This window comes from Rhinichthys klamathensis, unplaced genomic scaffold (genome assembly GCF_029890125.1).
Source record: "Rhinichthys klamathensis goyatoka isolate OS25496 unplaced genomic scaffold, OSU_Roscu_1.1 h1tg000404l_1, whole genome shotgun sequence".
Classification (NCBI taxonomy): Eukaryota; Metazoa; Chordata; class Actinopteri; order Cypriniformes; family Leuciscidae; genus Rhinichthys; species Rhinichthys klamathensis.
Window position 1 is genome coordinate 1272929 of NW_026606905.1, and position 24331 is coordinate 1297259.

The 24331-nt window shown below is 37.7% G+C and overlaps 1 protein-coding gene across 1 annotated transcript in view; it reads left to right on the forward strand.

Annotated features, from left to right (window-relative positions):
* mppe1 (metallophosphoesterase 1) overlaps window positions 1-24331 on the forward strand; it is a 100481-nt gene that overhangs the window by 30465 nt on the left and 45685 nt on the right. The window lies entirely within an intron of this gene.

Below are 24331 nucleotides of genomic sequence, written 5' to 3' on the forward strand. Positions count from 1 at the left end.
TACACTCTGCTTTATGAAAAAGCTTCGTATGTCCCCTTTCTTCTTCTTGGGTGACATAGCTGATCTACAAAGTACAAAAAGGGGCAAAAAACGGAATATTAAAATGTTTTACCCTGGCCTTTGTATATGGCATGCAGAGAGACAGACAGCCCTGGTAACTTACCGTCGGCGTCGTCACGCGCGCACACACACACAAACACACACACACGCACACACCACCCGCTCGCTGCCAGTGAGTGCAAGCACAAAAAGTAGTCCCGGCCCGCGCGTGTAGCCTGCCTGTCAGACACCCCGCCGCCAATCAAATTACGGCGTATCTTGTACTGTCGTCGTCCTGGCCGTTGGAATCGATCCAAATAGCAGCGCAAATATCAAAATAGCAGTTCAAAGGAGCTTGCTAAATATTGGTGGGGACAAATTTGTCATCTCAAAATATTGATTGGGACTAGTACCTAGCGTCCCCCCCTAAACCTACGCCCTTGTTTGAAATAACGAACTTGAGCGCACAAAAGACGCGATATGTGAGCAGGCCCTTATGTGACTACACACGCGGTAATATGTTTTAAGGGGAAAGTACATTAACACACAGTGGGCGGAAATATTAATATGATTAAAAAACCGAAATAACCGACATGGTAAAATTACGTCCGTTATAGGCTCTGAATTTCGGTTTCTATTATTTTTCGATTAATCATCCAGCCCTACTACAACATGTATAGAAGCCTACAGTACAGAAAAAATTAATGTCGGAGCGGGGTTTGGGCGATATTTATTTCTATAACTTTGTTGTTTTTTCGATATCTTTTGAGTTTAATAGTTGTTATGGAACAGTTTTTGTCATCGTTTGTAACCCATTTTTTGTACAATAAATTATTCAACGTTTCAACAAGTTGCGTTTGGACGAGTGCGTTTACATCCACAGACTGTTACCCAAAAACAATGTCTAAAGAAATAGTTAACTGTAACTTAGCCTATACCACATAAGAGAAGTATCGCTATAAGCACTTGCAATTAAAATCGAACTCCAACTGTTTACGTTATGCTTTTGTCTTTTATGCCTGTGTTTGAGTGTATTTAATTGAACATTATCGTAAAAAAAAAAAAAACACACCAAAAAGTAAAAAAAAAGTGCGGTGATGATCTCAAGTCAAGTCATCTTCATTTATATAGCGCTTTTAACAATGGAGATTGTTTCAAAGCAGCTTTACAGAGATAAACATACAATTTACGGTAACCGAGATTGTTTTGGCTTTATAGCAATTTTTGAATAATGTTATTTCCAGCTAAAGTTAGTTTTGATTGATTCACTTCCAGCAAAATTATCATTTGTTATTACATTAGGGGCCACTAAGACGACGGCGTTCTCTCTAAACAGACTTTAAACGCGAACCTGAGACCTGATGGCGTTCACATGCACATTAAAAATGCGCATTAAAAATGGATTCTATAGTTATATTCGTTTGAATATATGTGCGCAGGTTTGTAATTTCCCTACAAACCATGCCTAAACAAACTACTTGTCTTGCCTATACATTTGATGATGAATTTTGTTTTATTTTATCACTTTGGGGTACGCGAACCGGATTTTCAACAACGCTTTATCTGTAGAGTGGGAAAGGGATCCTCCATAGGGAGAGGATAGTTGACACTTCAGCACTGCATTGTCATCGGGTCCAGACGAATCTCCTTCGTCAGATCTGGATACGGCCTGGATCCAGCAGGCTGCGGGAAAACCTCGGGATAAACAAAGACACTAAAGTTAGCGTAGATGCCATTCTTCTTATGATGTAACGAGTACATCAGGATTTAAGGGAAGTGTTCCCAGTTCCGGCTGACCTAATCTATGCAGCCTAACATTGAATTATAGAAGTCTATAATGTATTATGTGTATGCTAGGTCAAAGAGATGTGTTTTTAGTCTAGCTTTGAACTGACAGAGTGTGTCTGCTTCCCGGACAATGGTAGGAAGACTGTTCCAAAGTTTTGGTGCTAAATAGGCAAAGGATCTACCGCCAGCAGTCGATTTTGATATTCTAGGTATTATCAACTGGCCGGAATTTTGAGATCGCAATAGACATGAAGGACTATAATGCTTTAAAAGCTCGCTCAAGTACTGCGGAGCTAAACCATTTAGTGCTTTGTAAGTAATCAACAATATTTTAACATTTATACGATGTTTAATAGGGAGCCAATGCAGTGTTGACAGAACCGGGCTAATATGGTCATATTTCCTGGAACTAGCTGTAGTTTGTTTATTAAGCGTGCAGGGCAACCACCCAGTAGAGCATTACAATAATCTAGTCTTGATGTCATGAACGCATTAACTAATTGTTCTGCATTTGTTAATGAGAGCATATGGCGTAATTTAGATATGTTTTTAAGATGGAAAAATGCAGTTTTACAGATACTATTCACGTGACTTTCAAATGAAAGATTGGTATCAAAGAGCACACCCAGGTTCCTAACCGACGACGAAGACTTAACAGAGCAGCCATCAAGTGTTAGACAGTATTCTAGGTTATTACGTGTGGAAGTTTTTTGTCCAATCATTAGAATCTCTGTTTTTTTCAGAATTTAGTAGTAGGAAATTACTAGTCATCCAATCTTTTATATCAGCTATGCATTCCGTTAATTTTGTGAATTGGTAAGTTTCGTTAGGTTTTGAAGAAATATACAGCTGAGTATCATCGGCATAACAGTGAAAACTAATTCCATGTTCCCTAATGATATCTCCTAATGGTAGCATGTACAGAGTGAACAGCAACGGTCCTAGTACTGAGCCTTGTGGTACGCCATACTGAACTTGTGATCGATAAGACATATCTTAATTTATTGCTACAAACTGATAACGGTCAGATAAGTATGATTTAAACCATGCTAATACAATTCCACTAATGCCAACATAATTTTCGAGTCTATTTAAAAGAATGTTGTGGTCAATAGTATCAAATGCAGCACTAAGATCAAGCAACACTAATAGAGAGATACAACCGCGATCGGATGATAAGAGCAAGTCATTTGTGACTCTGATGAGAGCTGTCTCGGTACTATGGTACGGTCTGAACCCTGACTGAAAATCCTCGCAGATATCATTTCTTTCAAGAAAGGAACACAGTTGTGAGGATACTGCTTTTTCTAATATCTTTGATAGAAAAGGCAGATTCGAGATCGGCCTGTAATTAACTAATTTTGTATGATCAAGTTGCGGTTTTTTAACAAGCGGTTTTATCATAGCCAGCTTAAAGGTTTTTGGTACATATCCTAGAGACAAAGACGAATTAATGATAGTAAGAAGAGTATCTATGACATCTGGAAGCATTTCTTTCAGTAGCTTAGTCGGTATAGGGTCTAACATACAAATTGTCGATTTAGATGAATTAACGAGTTTAGAAAATTCTTCCTCTCCTATGGCAACAAATGAATCAAATTTTTCCTCAGGGAGACTACAATGCACTGCCTGATGCGATACTGTGGTAGACGGTTGCATAGTTATAAGATCGATAATATCAGGGACAAAATTATAAGTGAAGAAGTTCATAAAGTCATTACTGCTGTGTTGCTTGGACACTTCTGGGGTTGAAGCTTTCTTTTTCGTTAGTTTAGTCACCGTTTCAAATAAATACCTAGGATTATGTTTATTTTCTTCTAATAGGGTTGAAAAATAAGCAGATCTAGCAGCTTTTAAGGCCTCTCTGTAAGCAATCGAGCTCTCTTTCCATGAAATCCGAAATACCTCTAGTTTAGTTTTCTTCCAGTTGCGCTCCATTTTTCTGGCTGCTCTCTTAAGGGCCTGGGTGTGCTCGTTGTACCACGGCGTTGGACTATTTTCTTTAATCTTCTTTAAGCGCAACGGAGCAACTGCGTCTAAAGTGCTGGAAAAGAGAGAGTTTAAAGTTTCTGTTGCAATATCAAGTTCTTCTAGGCTATCTGGGATGCTGAGATGATGAAACTGATTAGGAAGATTATTGATAAAGCAATCTTTAGTGGCAGAAGTTATAGGTCTAACGTATTTATAACACGGAGTCGGCTTTGCAGCCTTGGCTAAATGTAATTTGCATGAGACTAGATAATGATCTGAGATGTCATCGCTCTGCTGCAGAATTTCAACGGCATCAACATCTATTCCATGTGATAATATTAGATCTAGAGTATGATTACGACAATGAGTAGGTCCCGACACGTGTTGTCTAACGCCAATTGAGTTTACAATGTCTTTAAATGGCAATCCCAATGCATCTTTTTCATTATCTACATGTATATTAAAATCACCAACAATAAGTACTTTATCTGCAGCCAATACTAATTCTGATAGAAAGTCCGCAAATTCTTTGATAAAATCTTTATGGTGCCCTGGTGGCCTGTATACAGTAGCCAGCATAATTCTCACATGTGATTTATCGTTTACACTATATGTTTACATTAAGAATCAACACTTCAAAAGAAGTATATTTAAAACTAGATTTCTTAGTGGTTTTGAAAATATTACTATAAATTACAGCAACACCTCCCCCTTTGCCTTTCAGACGAGGTTCATGTTTATAACTGTAATCTTGTGGGGTTGACTCATTTAAAGTAATATAATCGTTTGGTTTTAACCAGGTTTCTGTCAAACACAGCACATCTAGATTATAATCTGAAATCATATCATTAACTATGAGTGATTTTGGAGTAAGGGATCGAATATTCAGCAACCCAAGCTTTATCATTTGCTCATCTGTATTATATCTGTTTTTTATTTGTTGAACATCAATTACATTTTTAACCTGACGTTTTTTGGATTTCCAAATTCAGGGAACAGACACTATACAGACACAGTCTCTATATGATGATATCTAGGTTAAAGAGGCTCTATGTGATGGGATTTATCTGACCTTGGTGACGTGAGGCCGCTAGCAGACGGTCAGTTTAGCCAGTCTGTCTGCTTCCTGACCTGAGCCCCAGATTGTCATGTTTTAGCTCAAAGACTATGAGCCAAATTACTAGAGAGAAGAGCAGCACCAGCCCAGGAGGGATGAATACCATCTCTTTTTAACAGGTCAGGCTTGCCCCAAAAACTTTTCCAATTGTCTATGAATTCTACATTATTACGCGGACACCACTCAGACAACCAACCATTGAGCGAACACAATCTACTAACTATCTCATCACTTCTTCGAACAGGAAGGGAGCCAGAGCAAATTACAGTGCCTGACATCGTACTTACGAGTTCACACACCTCTTTAATATTAATTTTGGTGATCTCCGACTGGCGGAGTCGAACATCATTAGTGCCGACATGAAGAATGATCTTAGAGAATTTACGATTAGCATTAGCCAGCACTTTTAAATTTGTTTTGATGTCAGGCGCTCTGGCTCCCGGCAAACATGTGACTATGGTGGCTGGTGTCTCTATTTTCACGTTCCGTGATTACCAGGGCACAATCAACAGAATTCTCAGTGGGTGTTTCTCTGAGTGGGGCAAATCGATTTGTTATGGTAATCGGAACGGAAGAGTGTTTTTTTTATCCGTGACTAGAGCGATCTCTCACTGTCACCCATCTGCCCTGCTGCACGGGCTCTCCTTCAACCGGAACCGAATCATGTAAAGAGTTCACTATGCTAGGCGCATCCAAAACACTTTCTAAAGATCTAGCATTCTTACCATCCTCAATTAAAGTTTGGATGCGTGTCTCTAGTTCTGAAATCTTCTCCGTCAGCCTGACTGTCTCCTTGCATTTATCACATATAAATCCTATATTGCCATCGGAGAAGGCTATACTAAACATATGACACGTGACACAGGTGACAATAACAGGACAAGAAGACATTACTCACCGTGTTTGTTGACTGATTCTTACTTACCTGGATTTTATGAACTCAAAGGCGCGGGTGCGCGAGAGAAAATAAATAAATAAATGAGCGCACGGGTGGCGCGTTAGCAGGCTAACGTTAGCGAGTTACTAGCGTGCTGTGTTAACAATAACGGAAGCTAGAGATGTAAGGTTAATCTGAGATGTTGGGTAAGCTGTATTTAGTAGAATAAACAACTAGAAATGATAGTAAATGATGGCTCAAAACATAAAGAAATACGAGGCTCAGGCGGAGCTTACAACCTCGAAGCAAACGACACACAGCAGGCAGCGAGGCAGACAGGAGCAATCGATCAACACCGCAGTAGGCATCTCATTACTGCGGTAATGCGGTTATCGTCACAGCCCTAAATTTACATTTAATCATTTAGCTGACACTTTTATCCAAAGCAACTTTCAAATGAGCAGAACAATAGAAGCAAATAAACCAACAAAAGGGCAGCAATAAGTATGTGCTGTGACAAGTAGAGGTCGACTGATTGATCGGTGTTGCCGATTAATCGGCACCAGAGCATCGGAGAGGAGTGACTCTATGCCAGCGCGCTCCACTCATTTTCTCATGGCCCAAGCGAACGCTCCACTCATGAACCGCTCATGCTCACTGATAAAACGACATTTGCTCAAATCCCGCTCCGACATGAAATTTCTCTGTACTGTACTATACATGTTGTAGTCATTAAAGAAAACATATTTAGTTTCATATTTATGTTTAAATATTATAACAGGCGATTATTTTTTTTATTGAATCCATGTTGATTAGGAAAAGTGACCAGCATCAGTAAGATACTGCGCATCTTATGATGTAGCCTGTCGGGAGACATGGAGTGGTTCAGACTTGATTTTGACCACTTCATTAAGCTTTGTTTTGTAGAAAGCTTTTTTTTAAAGTGAATTTTGTTTTGTATAAATTGTGTAGTTATGATATTTGTGGCTTTAAAGCATTAGGCTATATTGTATAAAGTGTAGGGGTGTAACGGTTCACAAAAAATCACGGTTCGGTTACGATACGTCAGTGGTGTCACGGTTCGGTACGTTTCGATACAGCAAAAAGAAAGAAATGCCAGAGAAATTTCCTTGATTTTAATTTTTATTTATTTATTAAAACTAACATCATAAAGTATGATCTTTTTTTACTTTGAACAATGATGGAGCTATACTTGACCCATCTTCTGGGGTGTCTTCTTAGCAGCACATAAAACAGCTCCTTATAAAAAAATGAAATGTAATATTGTAGTAGTTATGAACAAATACAAAGAAAAAAACTATTTTGTTTTTATATGGAACTCAGTGTGCTTTTACTTAATTTTTAATTTTTTTTCTTCAGAAAGATGAGTGTACACTAAATCCTGCTGGGATAGTTTGTAACGTGTGTGTTTCTCCTTGTTTTCGTCTAGTTCCAGTCATTGACACTCTGGGGTGATGTCGGTGTAAATGAGTTGACATGTTTGAAGTATTCCCACTGGTGTAGCCTATTGTCATGTACAGGGCTCCAGACTTTTAAAAATTTTAGGCACACAAGCAGAAAATTTAGGGGCACACCTTAAATAAACCTGCCATTCCCCCAATTTGACTTTATTACTGACAAATGCCTTGGTAATAAATAGACTTAACTTACAGAAATTACAATGTGCAATTTTATTTAATTTTTTTTTTATTGATTTATATATTTTATTTTGCAAGGCTCCAGATTATACGGAAGCCCTGAACCGCAAAGTAAAAAAAAAAAAATCTGTAAAAAAACACACAAAAAAAACTAGCATTTCGAGATTAAAGTCGAAACATTTAGAGAGTACAAGAATACAGTCTTCCGTAGAAGTTGCGTGTGCTTGCCATTGTTTCACATTGCCATTTATAATTTATAATGGTGCATTGCATAGCGAATGTTTCACACTGTGCGTGTGTGTGTGTGTGTGTGTGTGTGTGTGTGTGTGTGTGTGTGTGTGTGTTTGTGTGTGTGTGTTTTGTTAAGGAAATTCAACAGGTGCCAATCTACCAGCATTAGGCTACCATTATAGGACGTTATAAAATATACTGCACCGGAATAGACTTTAGCCTATAGGAAAACCAACCCGGAAAACACTTTTCAGACTGGATGGAGATATCCAGCTTAATGAATGAATGAATGAGGCATTTATATAGCGCTTTCATATGTCTACAAGGCCTACACTCAAAGCGCTTTACAATCATATCAGAGAATATCTCCTCAACCAACATTAGTGGTTATTAAATCTGAGGAAATCACGGGATCCGGCCAAATGATTGGATACAGAATGATGCACTTAAAATGTATCCAGAACGTATTTACGGTGAAGAGGGAGACAGAACGGTTACTGTTGTGTTCTCGACCCAGATAGTGTTGCCTAGACGAGCACGAAAACACTTCAAAAACACTGCCACATAAAGTTTGGACCATTGTGATACCTACTCCGGCGGAGTCTGTGCGCTCGTCTATAGGCAACGCCATGGCAATTACTGTTGGTAGATTAGCACCTGTGTAGAATTTTGTTGAAAGCCCAGATAACATACACACACACACACACGCGCTCTGAGCCAGTGGACGCGCACTGTTATGAATGCACACACTTCTATTGAAGACTATTATCGTAATGTTTCGACTTTATTCTCGAAATATTTCAACTTTAATCTCCAAATGCTAGTTTTTTTGGGGGGTTTTTTACTGATTTTTTTTTTTTTTTTGCAGTTCAGGGCTTCCGTAAGATTAACATTTGAGGGCAGAATTTTTATTCATAATGTCGAAATAATAATTCAAAAGCAAAACAATTAAAAATATATGGTAACACTTTACTTGAAGGGGTGTGCATAAGACTGACATGACACCTTCATAATCATGACATGACACATGTCATGAATATGAAGGAGGTTGTATGCATGTTTATGACAACTGTCATTAAAGCCTAGTTCACACTACATGATTTTAAAACGTCGGGCTGAACTGTGCGGTTCACTACATGACTTGCTCTCTGTGAAATCAGGAGTGTTCAAGTTGTTGAGCTAGTTCACACCACACGACACAACGTGATTGATCTGCAACAGGAGGTAACGCACTACACGAGTTGACAACAACTCTGTCACCCAACGAGTCTATCTTGTCTACAAACCACGTTTTGTCACGAAAAATCACGCGATAAAACAAACCGGAAATGACGCGAAACAGCACGCGTGCCAATACCCAGCGGAGAAGATGAAGAAGAACACAACACGCGAACATGCCTTGCTCTGATTGGCTGTAGCTCATGACATCACGTGAGCTTGAGTCGTGCGACAGCTCTGGATATCTAGCATGCTAGATATTTTTCTGGGCTCGGCGACGTGTCTGCGAGGCGTCTGCGAGCGTCTTTGATGCGTTGTTGGCTCTTTCATACTAACAGATTGGCGAGCGTTCATCGCCCGCTAATCCCCCGCGATTTGCACGCGATAACACCCTGACCTGTCGGCGAACTCAACGATTTGCAAATCGGGCTTAAATCGGGCTTAAAATCATGTAGTGTGAACTAGGCTTAAGTGTCATTCACTCAATTATGACATTTTTAATGCAAATATGACATTTTTTGAGATGTCTTTGACACCTTGACATAAACCAATACATCATAACCTGTCAGTGTCTTTGTCATGACAACTTGATTTAAACCAATACATCATAACCTGTCAGTGTCTTTGTCATGACAACTTGACATTACCAAGACAACACAACCTGTCATAAATATGTCATTAACATGACATATCAGATTAATTATCAAACTTAAGAAACCACTTAGCTTTATGGATTAACATTACATTAAACTGTCAGGTAGGTGGTTTTGACATTAGCTGTCATGAGGCCATTATAACATTTTAATGACAAATTCAATTTGTACCACTGTAGTTGAGGTCAAGAAAAATATTCATGACACAGTTATAATGGCCTCATGACAGCCTATGTCAAAACCAACCACATGACAGTTTGATGTAATGTTAACCCATAAAGCTAAGTGGTTTCTTAAGTTTGATAATTAATCTGCTATGTCATGTTTATGACATATTTATGACAGGTTGTGTTGTCTTAGTAATGTCAAGTTGTCATAACAAAGACATCTCAAACAATGTCATATTTGCATTAAAAATGTCATAATTGAGCGAATGACACTTAATGACAGTTGTCATAAACATGCATAAAACCTTTGTCATGTCATGATTATGAAGGTGTCATGTCATTCTTAAGCACACCCCTTCAAGTAAAGTGTTACCAAATATATATTTATATTTATATATATATGGGAGTGGAAATGGCAGCCACCTACTGATAACAATGGTAATTTAATGTCTTTTTTATTTTTAAATAAGTGTGAGTTTTCCTACATCTTGAAATTTTTGTTTTATAAATGGGGGTTATCTTTGAAGCAATAACATATTGCTGTACAAATAATGTTTTGGTCATCACATTAAAAATAACATTTAAATATGATAATATTTGAGTTTTAAAGTGCTAGAAAAAGATGTTTGATGTACTTGAAACTTTTTACTATTCCTGCCAAACTTCCACGGTTACAGTTAGTGTTACTACATTAAATCCATGAATGTTGCTGATTTGTGGACTTAAAGCCTATAACCATTTCATTCATGGCACAATGTTTCTCCTGGTTACCACGTCAGCACTGTTTGATCTAATAGAGATCTAAGATTAAATAACTGAGAAATTTGATGTTGGATGTATCGTTACACCCCTAATGAAGTGGTATAAATAAATGAAGAAATGAGTTGGCTGATGACAGCTCAATCACATTTATTTAAACTGCCAGTTAAGTTGAAAATCCGCCACAGGGTGTCTGGTAAGAGACTGGTCAGTAGATGTCCGATATTTGTGAATAACCTGTTTATTCGTCACCACATCAACTCAGATAATAAAGCAGTTGTCCTTAATCAAGGTGTATAAGTAGGTGTGGTTTTTCTATAAAAACAGAAAATGTAGGCAAGTGTAAAATGCATGATAATAACATTTAAATGTTTTAAAACCGATACATGATGAGTATGAACAAAATATAGAAATGAGATTAATAAAGAAAGAAAAATGTCATACATTAAATTAAACTCTAAACAGTTTTATCTGCGTCACATAGTTTGTCAGCGGTGCTCTGTCTGGGCTTGTTGTTCCACGCACACGTATTAAGTTGTTAACAACTTCAGAATACCTCAAACGCAGTCTTTGACAATTTAAATGCACCAAACACCGATGAAATATACATAAATGACATCAATATAAACAACTAAGCAGATATATAACATCCTATATACAGCGCAACATCATTCCAAAGACGTGAAAATTCCTATAATTAACCTCAACGAGCTAATGCCCGTTATAACGGCAAACTAAATATTAAACAGGTCTAGGATTGCACATATGATTGCTAGAGATCAAATACAATACACTTACTTTGCATTGATGCACAACACCCATGAAATGAACACACTAAATGTTATGTTGAACATCCAGTGGTCAGTATGACAGAATTGTACTCAAAGCACAACTGCTCTAATACAAGATACACAAATTTGTATGGTCCTGTCAAGCAGACAAAAACATGAACATGATGAATAGGTCATGTTGCTTTGCATGGTTAAACGACGTACAGCTATTATCACTTAGTGTGTACTCCCTTTTGTTGACAGCTATTTTGACAATAATGGCTGTATGTTGAGTTATTTTCAGAGGACAGTAAATCTATACTGCTATACAAGCAGCACATTGACTACTCTAAAATATATCCAAGTTTCTTTTCTATAGTATTGTCCCTTGAGAAGATATACTAAAATCTTTGCTGAAATGTGAGGCGTGTACTCACTTTTATGAGATAGTGTATATGTAAGTATTGTGTGTTTGTATCTCACTTGTACCATGGTCATTTGCCAGCATTGACAAGTTAAAGCTGCTATTGATGTTTACAGCACTAAATTTGACTGGATGGGTTAAAATTATTGTTATAATTATTATCTAAGACTTGAATATTATCAGATAACTTTTTTATCCTATTTTTCTGTTCTTTATTAACATAAGCAGAATAAGAGATTATCTGTCCTCTTAAAAAAGGCCTTCAAAGTTTGCCAAAGTAAAAAAGAGATTGAATCGGTCCGATTAGTAAGGAGGAGAAAATCATCTGATTAGTAAGGAGAAAATCATCTATTGAAGTAGAAATATACTGAAAATAAATGCTGAATCAGATAGAAGTAGAGAATTGAGCCTCCATTAGAAGTGTGATGAAAAAATAGAAGAATGTCAATGTCAACTCATAAGTAAATAATTAGACACGAAATATTGATCTGTGGCAAGTAGCCGTGTAATCAAGTCAAGTCACCTTCATTTATATAGCGCTTTTAACAATATTGATTGTTTCAAAGCAGCTTTACAGTGATAATAGGAAATGAAAGTAACAGAGATTGTTTTGGCTTTACAGCAGCTCTAGAATAAAGTTATTGTCCAGCTAAAGTTAGTTTTGATTGATTCACTTCCGTCGCAACGATCTTTAGTTATTAACTTAGGGGCCGCTAACACAACACCATTCTAACAGAAAACCCTTAATGCGATCCGGCCACTCATTTGCATAAAACAGTGCCTGGTGGCTCGAGAACGCAAACCATGAAATAGGTTCCAAGGTACAAGCCTTATCGCTTCCGCATAGCCACGGGAACCGTAAATTATCCCGACAACGTTTATCTGTACAGAGGTAAAGGGAAGGGAAGGAGGCCTTCACAGGGGAGAGACTGGTTGACACTTCAGGACTGCGCTGTCGTCGTGTCCAGGCGCAGGTCCTTCATCAGATCAATATACAGCCTGGATCCGGCGGACTGCGGTAAACCTCAGGATAAACAGAGAGACAAATATTAGCGTAGACGCCATCCTTCTTATGATGTAACAAGTACATCAGGATTTATGGGAAGTGTTCCCGGTTCCGGCTGACCTAATCTATGCAGCCTAACATTGAATTATAAAAGTATAATATAATGTGTATGCTAGGTCAAAGAGATGTGTTTTTAGTCTAGATTTGAACTGACAGACTGTGTCTGCTTCCCAGACAATGTTAGGAAGACTGTTCCAAAGTTTTGGTGCTAAATAGAAAAAGGATCTACCGCCAGCAGTCGATCTTGATATTCTAGGTATTATGAACTGGCCGGAATTTTGAGATCGCAATAGATGTGACGGACTATAATGCGTTAAGAGCTCGCTCAAGTACTGGGTAGCTAAACCATTTAGTGCTTTGTAAGTAATCATCAATATTTTTAAATGTATATGATGTTTAATAGGGAGCCAATGCTGACGGACTATAATGCGTTAAGAGCTCGCTCAAGTACTGGGTAGCTAAACCATTTAGTGCTTTGTAAGTAATCATCAATATTTTTAAATGTATATGATGTTTAATAGGGAGCCAATGCAGTGTTGACAAAACCGGGCTAATATGGTCATAGTGCAGGGCAACCACCCATAATAGCATTACAATAATCTAGCCTTGATGTCATGAACGCATGAACTAACTGTTCCGCATTTGTCATTGAGAGCATATGACGTAATTTAGATATATTTTTAAGATGGAAAAATGCGGTTTTACAGATACTATTCACTTGACTTTCAAATGAAAGATTGGTATCAAAGAGCACACCCAGGTTCCTATCCGACGACGAAGACTTGACAGAGCAGCCATCAAGTGTTAGACAATATTCTAGGTTAATATGTGAGGAAGTTTTTTGTCCAATAATTAGAATCTCTGTTTTTTCAGAATTAAGTAGTAGGAAATTACTAGTCATTCAGTTTTTTTATATCAGCTATTCATTCCATTAATTTTGTGAATTGGTAAGTTTCATCAGGGCGTGAAGAAATATAGAGCTGAGTATCATCAGCATAACAGTGAAAACTAATGCCATGCTTCCTAATGATATCTCCTAATGGTAGCATAGCATGTACAGAGTGAACAGCTGAGCCTTGTGGTACGCCATACTGAACTTTTGATCGATAAGACATCTCTTCATTTACTGCAAAAAACTGATAACGGTCAGATAAGTATGATTCAAACCATGCTAATGCAATTCCACTAATGCCAACATAATTTGAGTCTATTTAAAAGAATGTTTTGAACAATGGTTATCAAATGCAGCACTAAGATCAAGTAACACTAATAGAGAGATACAACCACGATCGGATGATGAGAGCAAATAATTTGTGACTATAATGAGAGCTGTCTCAGTACTTTGGTACTGTCTAAATCCTTTCTGAAAATCCTCGCAGATACCATTTCTTTCTAAAAAGGAACATAGTTGTGAGGATACTGCCTTTTCTAGTATCTTTGACAGAAAAGGTAGATTCGAGATCGGCCTGTAATTCACTAATTCTGACTAATTCAAGTTGCGTTTTTTTATCAAGCGGTTTAATCATAGCCATCTTAAAAGTTTTTGGTATGCATCCTAATGACAAAGATGAATTGATATATTAAGAAGAGGATCTATGATCTCTGGAAGCATATCTTTCAATAGCTTAGTCAGTATAAGGTCTAACATTCATGTTGTCGATTTAGATAATTTGTTGATTTAGATAATTTAACGAGTTTAGAAAATTCTTCTCCTAAATGCTAAATTAATGAATAAAATTTTTCCTCAGGGAGACTACAATGCACTGCCTTGTGCGATACATTTTTATCCAAACAAAATTATTACATTTATCTTGCCTAAATGTTTGCGCTCATTGCATTTTTACAATGGGATAATATTGTTGTTAAGAATTTACACATCACAAGGAAGCTTGATTTAAATTGTTTAATTAAATTTAAAAAAGTAGCACAAATAAATGCAATAGAATAAAGATACAAATAAAGAGAAAAGTTTTTGAATAGGTCTAACACTAGTATTCATATACAGAAACTGAATAAAGTAATCAAATGGAAAATAACACTGGGTAGTATTTTAGTCCTGAATAAATTAAATACATAGGCTATTAATCCTGATTCCTTTAACTTAAAGCTATCTTTTGTTGTTTTGACAACAAAATTAATGACAGACACATATGGCTTCTGTCACTTTAAGAGCTAGTGCAGGGATCCTGTGTTCATTATACTGGCATGCGTTTTATGCTTATTAAAGACAAAAGCGACTATGTTTAGAGTATACTCACGAAGACCGAAATTGACAATTTTGCGTGTTAAAGCAATATAATCCGCGAAAAATAACTTGTTACTGGCCAGCTGTTTTTGAGGCGGATTTTCTATGAATGTGCGCATAGAAAATCATCTCAGAGAGCGTGCGAGCACTGATTAGTTTAAAATCGCTTTAATGTTTAAACTGGTAAGACTTAAAAAGACGTGCAAATGGCAAACTTCAGTCACGATGCACTGCTGGCCCGATTGTGCAAGTGAATATTCCGTCATGTCCCGACTCCTAAACGCGAGTGTGTATTATCGCCGCAGCGCTTGATGCTTGGCTTGCACAACACATTTTGAGAGAAGAGATAGAAGACGATTGATTCAAGCTTTGTGACATGGTGCATTATCCTGCTGGAAGTAACCATCAGAGGATGGGTACATGGTGGCCCTAAAGGGATGGACATGGTCAGAAACAATGCTCAGGTAGGCCGTGGCATTTAAACGATGCCCAATTGGCACTAAGGGGCCTAAAGTGTGCCAAGAAAACATCCCCCACACCATTCCACCACCACCACCAGCCTGCACAGTGGTAACAAGGCATGATGGATCCATGTTCTCATTCTGTTTACACCAAATTCTGACTCTACCATCTGAATGTCTCAACAGAAATCGAGACTCGTCAGACCAGGCAACATTTTTCCAGTCTTCAACTGTCCAATTTTGTTGAGCTCTTGCAAATTGTAGCTTCTTTTTCCCATTTGTAGTGGAGATGAGTGGTACCCGGTGGGGTCTTCTGCTGTTGTAGCCCATCCGCCTCAAGGTTGTGCGTGTTGTGGCTTCACAAATGCTTTGCTGCATACCTCGGTTGTAACGAGTGGTTATTTCAGTCAAAGTTGCTCTTCTATCAGCTTGAATCAGTCGGCCCATTATCCTCTGACCTCTAGCATCAACAAGGCATTTTTGCCCACAGGACTGCCGCATACTGGATGTTTTTCCCTTTTCACACCATTCTTTGTAAACCCTAGAAATGGTTGTGCGTAAAAATCCCAGTAACTGAGCAGATTGTGAAATACTCAGACCGGCCCGTCTGGCACCAACAACCATGCCACGCTCAAAATTGCTTAAATCACCTTTCTTTCCCATTCTGACATTTCAGTTTGGAGTTCAGGAGATTGTCTTGACCAGGACCACACCCCTAAATGCATTGAAGCAACTGCCATGTGATTGGTTGATTAGATAATTGCATTAATGAGAAATTGAACAGGTGTTCCTAATAATCCTTTAGGTGAGTGTATATATACATGTATATATACACACACACATCTATATATATATATATTAGAGCTGGGACTTTAACGCGTTAAGATTAATTAATTACACAAAAAATAACACATTAAACATTTTTTACGCATTTTAATCACACTTATTTTTGCACCGCTGAACGTTTCTTACTGGATGAGTTTCGGCGGACCGATTATACTGGAGCACCAACTAGCGTTCATGACTTCAGACAACAACAAACCACAGTGAACATGAACGAAGAAGCTGACAAGACTGCTTTGGTTGGCCCCGTGGATGGGAAATTTTGTTATACAAAACGAACGGATGGAAGCGTCGATAAGAGCATGGTTGTGTGCAAGCTATGCAACAAGGAATTCGCATATCACCGCAGTACATCGAACCTCAAGTATCACCTCAACGCAAAACATATAGCAGCTAGCGTGGACGTTAGCCCGATGGCAAAAATTGCACTGGTCTGCTGGACTTGGTTGAACAAAAATAAACTATTTTGTTGCTTAAGCTTATGTATTCAGTCATTATTCAATATTCATACTAAAAATCCATGTGAAAAAAATGACTTCTCACTGTTCTCAGGTCAAATATTTATGCAATTAAAATGATTAATTTCGATTAATTAATTACAAAGCCTCTAATTAATTAGATACATTTTTTTTAATCAAGTCCCGGCCCTAATATATATATATATACATATATACATGTAATCAAAATATAAATGAAAGTCGAAAGCACATTTTTAGTCATACCTGGAAACAAATCCTGTTCAAATAGGTTATATGGGCCATTCTATGGAATTGGTTCTAAGTTAGAGTTGGAAACATCTTGAAAAGAAAATTGTCTTTTTCCATAAATCTCTTATAAAGTATTATTTTTTTAAAGTAGGCCAATACATTTTATCATACATATTTCAAAGTTAAGGATTCATTATTTTGATATAGCCTAGCTTGCATCGGAACAAACACTATAACAGTTGATTAGTTTATTTTTGACAAAACATACTATATATTTAACATATGAGCAGAAACTGTCTAACAAAAGCGTTAGACTATTTTCTTTAATCTTTTTTAAGCGCAAAGGAGCAACTGTGTCTAAAGTGCTGAAAAAATGCGAGTCAAAAGTCACAATATTGAGTTATTCTAAAGCTATCTGGGATGCTGAGGAGATGAAACTGATCAGGAATATTATTAATAAAGCGATCTTTAGTGGCAGAAGTGATAGGTCTAACATATTTGTAACACGGTGTCGACTTTGCAGCCTTGGCTAAATGAAGTATACACAAGACTAGATAATGATCTGAGATGTCATCGCTCTCCTGTAGAATTTCAACGGCATCAACATTGATTCCATGCGATAATGTTAGATTTAGAGTATGATTACGACAATGAGTAGGTCCTGACACTTGTTGTCTAACTCTAATAGAGTTTTGAAATGTCTTTAAATGCCAATCCCAATGCATCTTTTTCGTTATCTACATGTATATCAAAATCACCAACAATTAGGACTTTATCTGCAGTACTAACTCTGATAGAAAATCAGCAAATTCTTTGAAAAAGTCAGTAAGGTAACCTGGTGGCCTTTATACAATAGCCAGCACAAATCTCAAATGTGATTTATCATTTACACTAGATAGTGTTACATTAAGCACCAACACTTCAAAATAATTAAATTTAAAACTTCTCAGTTATTCTGAAGATATTACTGTAAATTACAGCAACACCTCCCCCTTTTCTTTTTTCAGACGAGGCTCATGTTTATAACAGTAATCTTGCGGGGTGGACTAATTTAAAGTAATGTTATCGTCTGTTTTTAGCCAAACACAGCACATCTAGGTTATAATCTGTAATCATATCATTAACAATAAGTGCTTTTGAAGTAAGGGATCGAATATTCAGCAACCTGAGCTTTATCATTTTTTCATTTGTATTATATCTGTTTTTTATTTGTTGAACATCAATTAAATTTGTATCCTTAAATGGGTTTAGGAGTTTTTTGTATGTCCTAATTCGGGGAACAGATATAGTCTCTATATGTTGATATCTAGGTGAAAGATATGTGATGGGATTTATCTGACCTCTGTGACGTGAGACAGCTAGCAGACGGTCGGTTTAGCCAGTCTGTCTGCTTCCTGACCTGAGCCCCAGATTGTCATGTTTGAGCTCTAAGACTATGTGCCATATTACTAGAGAGAAGAGCAGCACCATCCCAGGAGGGATTAATACCATTTCTTTTCAACAGGTCAGGTCTGCCCCAAAAACTTTTTCCAATTGTATATGAATTCTATATTATTTTGTGGACACCACTTAGACATTGAGTGAGGACAGTCTACTAAGTATCTCATCACTCCTGCGAACAGGAAGGGGGCCAGAGCAAATTACAGTGCCTGACATTGTACTTGCGAGTTCACACACCTCTTTAACGTTTTTGGTGATCTCCGACTGGCGAAGTCGAACATCATTAGTGCCGACTTGAAAAATAATCGTAGAGAATTTATGATTAGCATTAGCCAGCACTTTTAAATTTGCTTTGATGTCAGGCGCTCTGGCTCCCGGCAAACATGTGACTATGGTGGCTGGTGTCTCTATTTTCACGTTCCGTGCAATAGAATCGCCAATAACTAGGGCACATTCAACAGGATTCTCAGTCTGTGTTTCACTGAGAGGGGAGAACCTGTTTAGTGTTGTTATCGGAACGGAAGAGCGGTGTTTTGTCCCATGACTACAACGTCTCACGGTCACCCAGTTGCCCTGCTGCACAGGCTCTACAGCTGGAACCGAACAATGTACAGAGTTCACTAAGTTAGTCGCATCCAAAGCAGTATCTAAAGCCCTTGCACTCTTACTATCCTCGATTAAAGTTTGGATGCGTGTCTCTAGTTCTGAAATCTTCTCCATCAGCCTGACTGTCTCCCTGCATTTATCACATGTAAATCCTTCAATGCTGACAGAGAATGCTAAACTATACATGTGACACGAAGTGCAAGTGACAATAACAGGAGAAGACATTACTCACCGTGTTTGTTGACTGATTCTACTTACCTGAGTTGCTTGATAGACTCATAAAAGGCGCGAGTGCGCGAGAAAAAAAAAAACGACAAGCACGGGTGGCAGGTTAACAGGTTAGCGAGATGCTAGCGTGTTGTGCTAGCGATAATGATTTAGATAAAAGCTAGCGATGTCAGATTAATGTGATAGGCTATATTAGACAATATCTAATATATGTTGATGAATAAGTTAAATTTAGCAAATAAGAACAGCAAGGAATGATAGTCAATAGAGATTCAAACAGAAAACAGGGTGAGCACTCCCTGCTGGGCTCACTAACACCTCTTCTAACAGCAACCTAGTTTTCCCAGGAGGTCTCCCATCCAATTACTAACCAGGCTCAACCCTGCTTAGCTTCAGTGGGCAACCAGTCTTGGGCTACAGGTGGATATGGCTGATAATCCGATCCAAGGTTGTTAATCGATAGTCTATGCGTTTGTTAAATTCATCAATTTGCTTATATTTACTTATAATATATATAATTTTATTTATTATACTTTATTTAATTACATTATAATTATATTTTACTTATTTTTATTTATTATTGACTACTAATATGTATTTTTTAATTCTTAATTTAAAAAATACTTCCAGCATACATTTAAATTGTGCCCTAAGCATCCTAAGCCGATGAATGCCTCAACTCAAACATCACTAATACAGCTCATACAGTTGCTTGTGAAGGCATGTCTCTCAACAGGTAAATGTAGGCTACTTTCAATAAAAAAGTCCAACATATTAGGAATACTTTTAGCTATTTTGAGCTGATGATATATTTATTAAAGTGATTGATTCTTGTTAAAGTTCTTGATTGTAGTTTGAGTTCTACAAAACTTTTCTCATTAGAGTTTACACAGAACAGTCCACAAAAATACACAGGTTAAAAGGTTAGAAGGCCACACATATTAATTATAGAAATAAATACAAATGAAAAAGGGCATTAAGATAAATACTTGTCGACTTATAAAGTTTTGAGCTGCACACAATAACTTTACACTTATTTGAATTGACCTGTGACAGCTTATGACATGCAGTAAATCTAAATTGAAATGTTTATCATAAACCACATCTTATGATCACATATAAAATAAAACACTAAAATAATAATAAATATAGCTGCAAGCAGCAATTAACGGGGTTCAAGCATTTAAGACCTTCATGCCAACTATGCTGTTGGGCTCTAGGCCGAACCCGAAATGTAGGTCTGAAACCATAACATATCCATGATGGAGAATACGCAAATGATATAAATCTATAGTTCCAGTCAAAATCAGTTGTTCTCCATATCTACACAGTTTTGTGAAGTTTCTACTGTGTGCACACAATATATAGACATGTTACTCACAATGTAAGACAGGCAATTTACCATAGGAAATATATGGTTTTCAAATGTTTTTAACAGTTATAGCGCCACCTATGGTTTGATCTACATAAAATTGTCCATGCATGTTGAGGATGTTATGTCACATATGCCCACCAATTTTCGTGAAGTTCTGAGTTTTCGTTTAGGATTTATAGGCTTTTGAGTGTATTTTGCCACGCCTATTTTCAGTTTCGCGCTTTTGGTTGCTGTAGCGCCACCTATGGGCCAATTTGGGTCATATTCTCTGAACCTCTCCTCGATTTTTGTACTACCATCTGGCAAAGTTTCAAGTCTAGCATTTACGGTTTGGTCTGCACGATTCGTTTTACGGCGGAATAATAATAATAATAATAATAAAAAATATAGCTGCAAGCAGCCATGACCGGGGCCAAGCGCAAAAGCAGACGACAAGACATGCCAACATGGCTGGGAGTTTCAGACCAACTGCTGCAAGGAGCAATTAAAGACATTTAAAGATCAATTTAGGCAAAATGGCTTAAATTATATAACTTATAAAATGATTTAATGGTTTATCACTTTCAACCAATAGGTGGCGCAGTTATGAAATCGATGCGTTGTGATTAGAGTGAGGTGACAATGACACATACAAAGTTTGGTGTCAAAATGTGAAGGCATTGCAGAGATAAAGCCTGAATAGTCATTTTGGCAGCATGCCTCAACTTTGATGGTATACGAAAACGGTTTCATTTATCGTCACGAAATCCATAACGTTTAGTCGGCACGGTCTGGAGATGACACGATTCGATTTTGGTGAAAATCGGACCAACGGTCTAGGAGAAGTTCGAAAAAGAAGGTTTTAAAAGAAAATAAAGATTGCGGACAGGAAGTTTGGCTGATTATGGCAAACCTGGTATCTATGTTTTCGGCATAACCCAAGGAATCTATTAAGATCAGTGTCATTACAATAGGCAAATTTATTCAAAAGTTAGCATTTTTGTACATTAAATTATAACTTTTGACCAAAAGGTGGCGCTGTTTCAATCTTTTGATTACCTTCAGGGCATGGTGCTTATGGCACATACTGAGTTTCGTAATGTTACAGCAATGCATTTGTTAAGTATGGCATTTGTATTGAACTGTATAGAACTGTATTGAAGTCAATGGCAATTTCATGTTTTTTTCTATTATAGCGCCACCAAGAGGCTCAATCCCACCATTTTTTTTTTGTGTCCTCAGAGTGAGCCCATACATCTGTGTCAATTTTGGTGAAAATATCTCAATTCGCTTCAGAGTTATAGACATTTATATGAAGAAACACTTAAAAAATTACTGACACCTGACTTTGATTGGATTTTACAACCCCTTACTATCAATATTTTGGCATTTTGACATTAGCGTATAGCCAACGACCTATGTTTCCAAACTTCTGATGGTGGTTTCATCTCGATCGGTCTAACGGTTTCGAATATACTGGCAAATGTTTTTTAAGCGCTAAATCACAACGCTACACAAACCGTAAGGCGAAACCTAGCATGGGTGGTATCGTTGGACTCGGCAAGTATTCAGGAGTCTAACGAGATGAGTCTCGTGAGAAAAAGTAGGCCACACCCAAAGTTATAAGAATTATAAGCTATTGGAGAGAAAAAATGCACCACTAGGTGGTGCTGTTTCGAAACTTCTCAGGCTCCTTCAGGGCATCGTGGTGATGACCCATACAGAGTTTCGTGACAATCCGTTTATGTGTTCATAAAATACAGCATTTTAGCACATAATTCAAAATTATCATTCGACTCGGCGTGTCGCCCTGAATCTAAAGAGACACCTTTTATGATTTTTGGGCAAACCGTTCAAAAGTTATAAGCCAAAATAGACATTTTTCATATATCCGGACCAGTAGGTGGCGCTGCGCCGAAACGCAGTATGTAGCCTCAGGTCATGCTTGTGATGACATGTACCAAGTTTCGTCTGAATACGATAAAGCGTTGCGGAGATACAGCCTTAAGTCTGTTTTTGCAAGCGCTACGTAAAATTTGATTGCAGGGTATTCGAGAACGGTTTGACGAATCAACTTGAATTCCATAACTTTTTGTCCCCACTGCCTGAAGATGATCTGGTGTGATTTTCGTGCAAATCGGACAAACCGTCTAGGACGAGTTTGAAAAAGTAGGTTTTTTGGACAATTCAAAATGGCGGACATATTTTTATGATGAAAAATGACGTCATAGGCTGCAATCGAATCGTCGTAAGCTCAGGGATCAGAAGAAAATTTTGTTGATAGGCCTTATGGTTCAAAAGTTATTAGCATAAACATGAGTGAAACTTTGGACAGTTGGTGGCGCTAGAGGGAATGAGTTAGACACACCAAAATTGGTGTATTTGATGTTGGGACTGTCCTCTATCAGAATGTCAAACCGTTACAACTTTCCCGCAAGCGGTTCTATGGGCTGCCATAGACTCCCAGTCGGAAGAATGAAGAATGATAATAATAGGAACGGGAACAGATACAATAGGTGCCTCCGCACTTTCAGTGCTTGGCCCCTAAATATAGCTGCAAGCAGCAATTATCGGGGCCAAGCGCAAGAAGACGATAACATATGCAACATGGCTGGGAGCATCAGACCAACTGCAGCAAGGAGCAATTAAAGACATTTAAAGATGAATTTTGGCAAAATGGCTGAAAAATCACAAACAGTAACTACAAATATGATTTAATGGATTATCACTTTCGACCAATAGGTGGCGCAGTTACGAAATCAATGTGATGTGGTCAGAGTGTGGTGACAATGACACATACAAAGTTTGGTGTCAAAATGTCAAGGCACTGCAGAGATAAAGCCTGAATAGTCATTTTAGCAGCATGCCTCAACTTTGATGCTGCGGTATACGAAGAGGATTTTGTCTATCGTCACGGAATCCATTACTTTTAGTCGGCACGGTCTGGAGATGATACAATTCCATTTTGGTAAAATTCGGACAAAGGGTCTAGGAGGAGTTTGAAAAAGTAGGTGAAAATTGAATGAAAATTTCAGCACTTCGTGCTTGAACCCCTAATACAAATCAGGACAATTACAATAGGTTTTCAGCACTTCGTGCTTAAACCCCTAATAATTTTTGGACTTATCTGTGAGTCTAACAGTAAGAGGGAGTTTCCTTTGAAAGCTAGTTCCTTTTGGCACAATTATGCACTACTGTAACCTGTTTCATAAACTGTAGATATCAGTGAAGATTTAAGATGGAATTTGTTATGAAAACCACATCAGGGGCTATATTTATAAATAATGTTATCTTGCCACTATCTTAGCATTTTAGTTTTAGCTTAAAGCCTATTCACAAAACTCATAAGAGAAAGTGTTACTAAGCAACTCTTAAAATAAGAGCTTACTCAGGGTTGACCTTGTTAATATAGAGAATGGCACTTTTTCTGAGCACGCTCCTACGGCTAATTCTATTCAGTTTCCCTCACTCAATTAAACTAACGCATATAGTGATGAATAATAATACAGAACCGCCAAAGATAAGACAAAGAAAGCCAAACTGGAGTAACTGCACATAAAATACCCTTGCGATACAGGTGATGCCTTTTAAAAAAGTCAATGTAATATTCCACTATATGTGACACACGTATTGACAACAGCAGCCGTGCTACGGATCTTTTTTGAGATTCTCTAGGTTTAGGAGCTACTTTTAGCGTTAAAATGCTTTG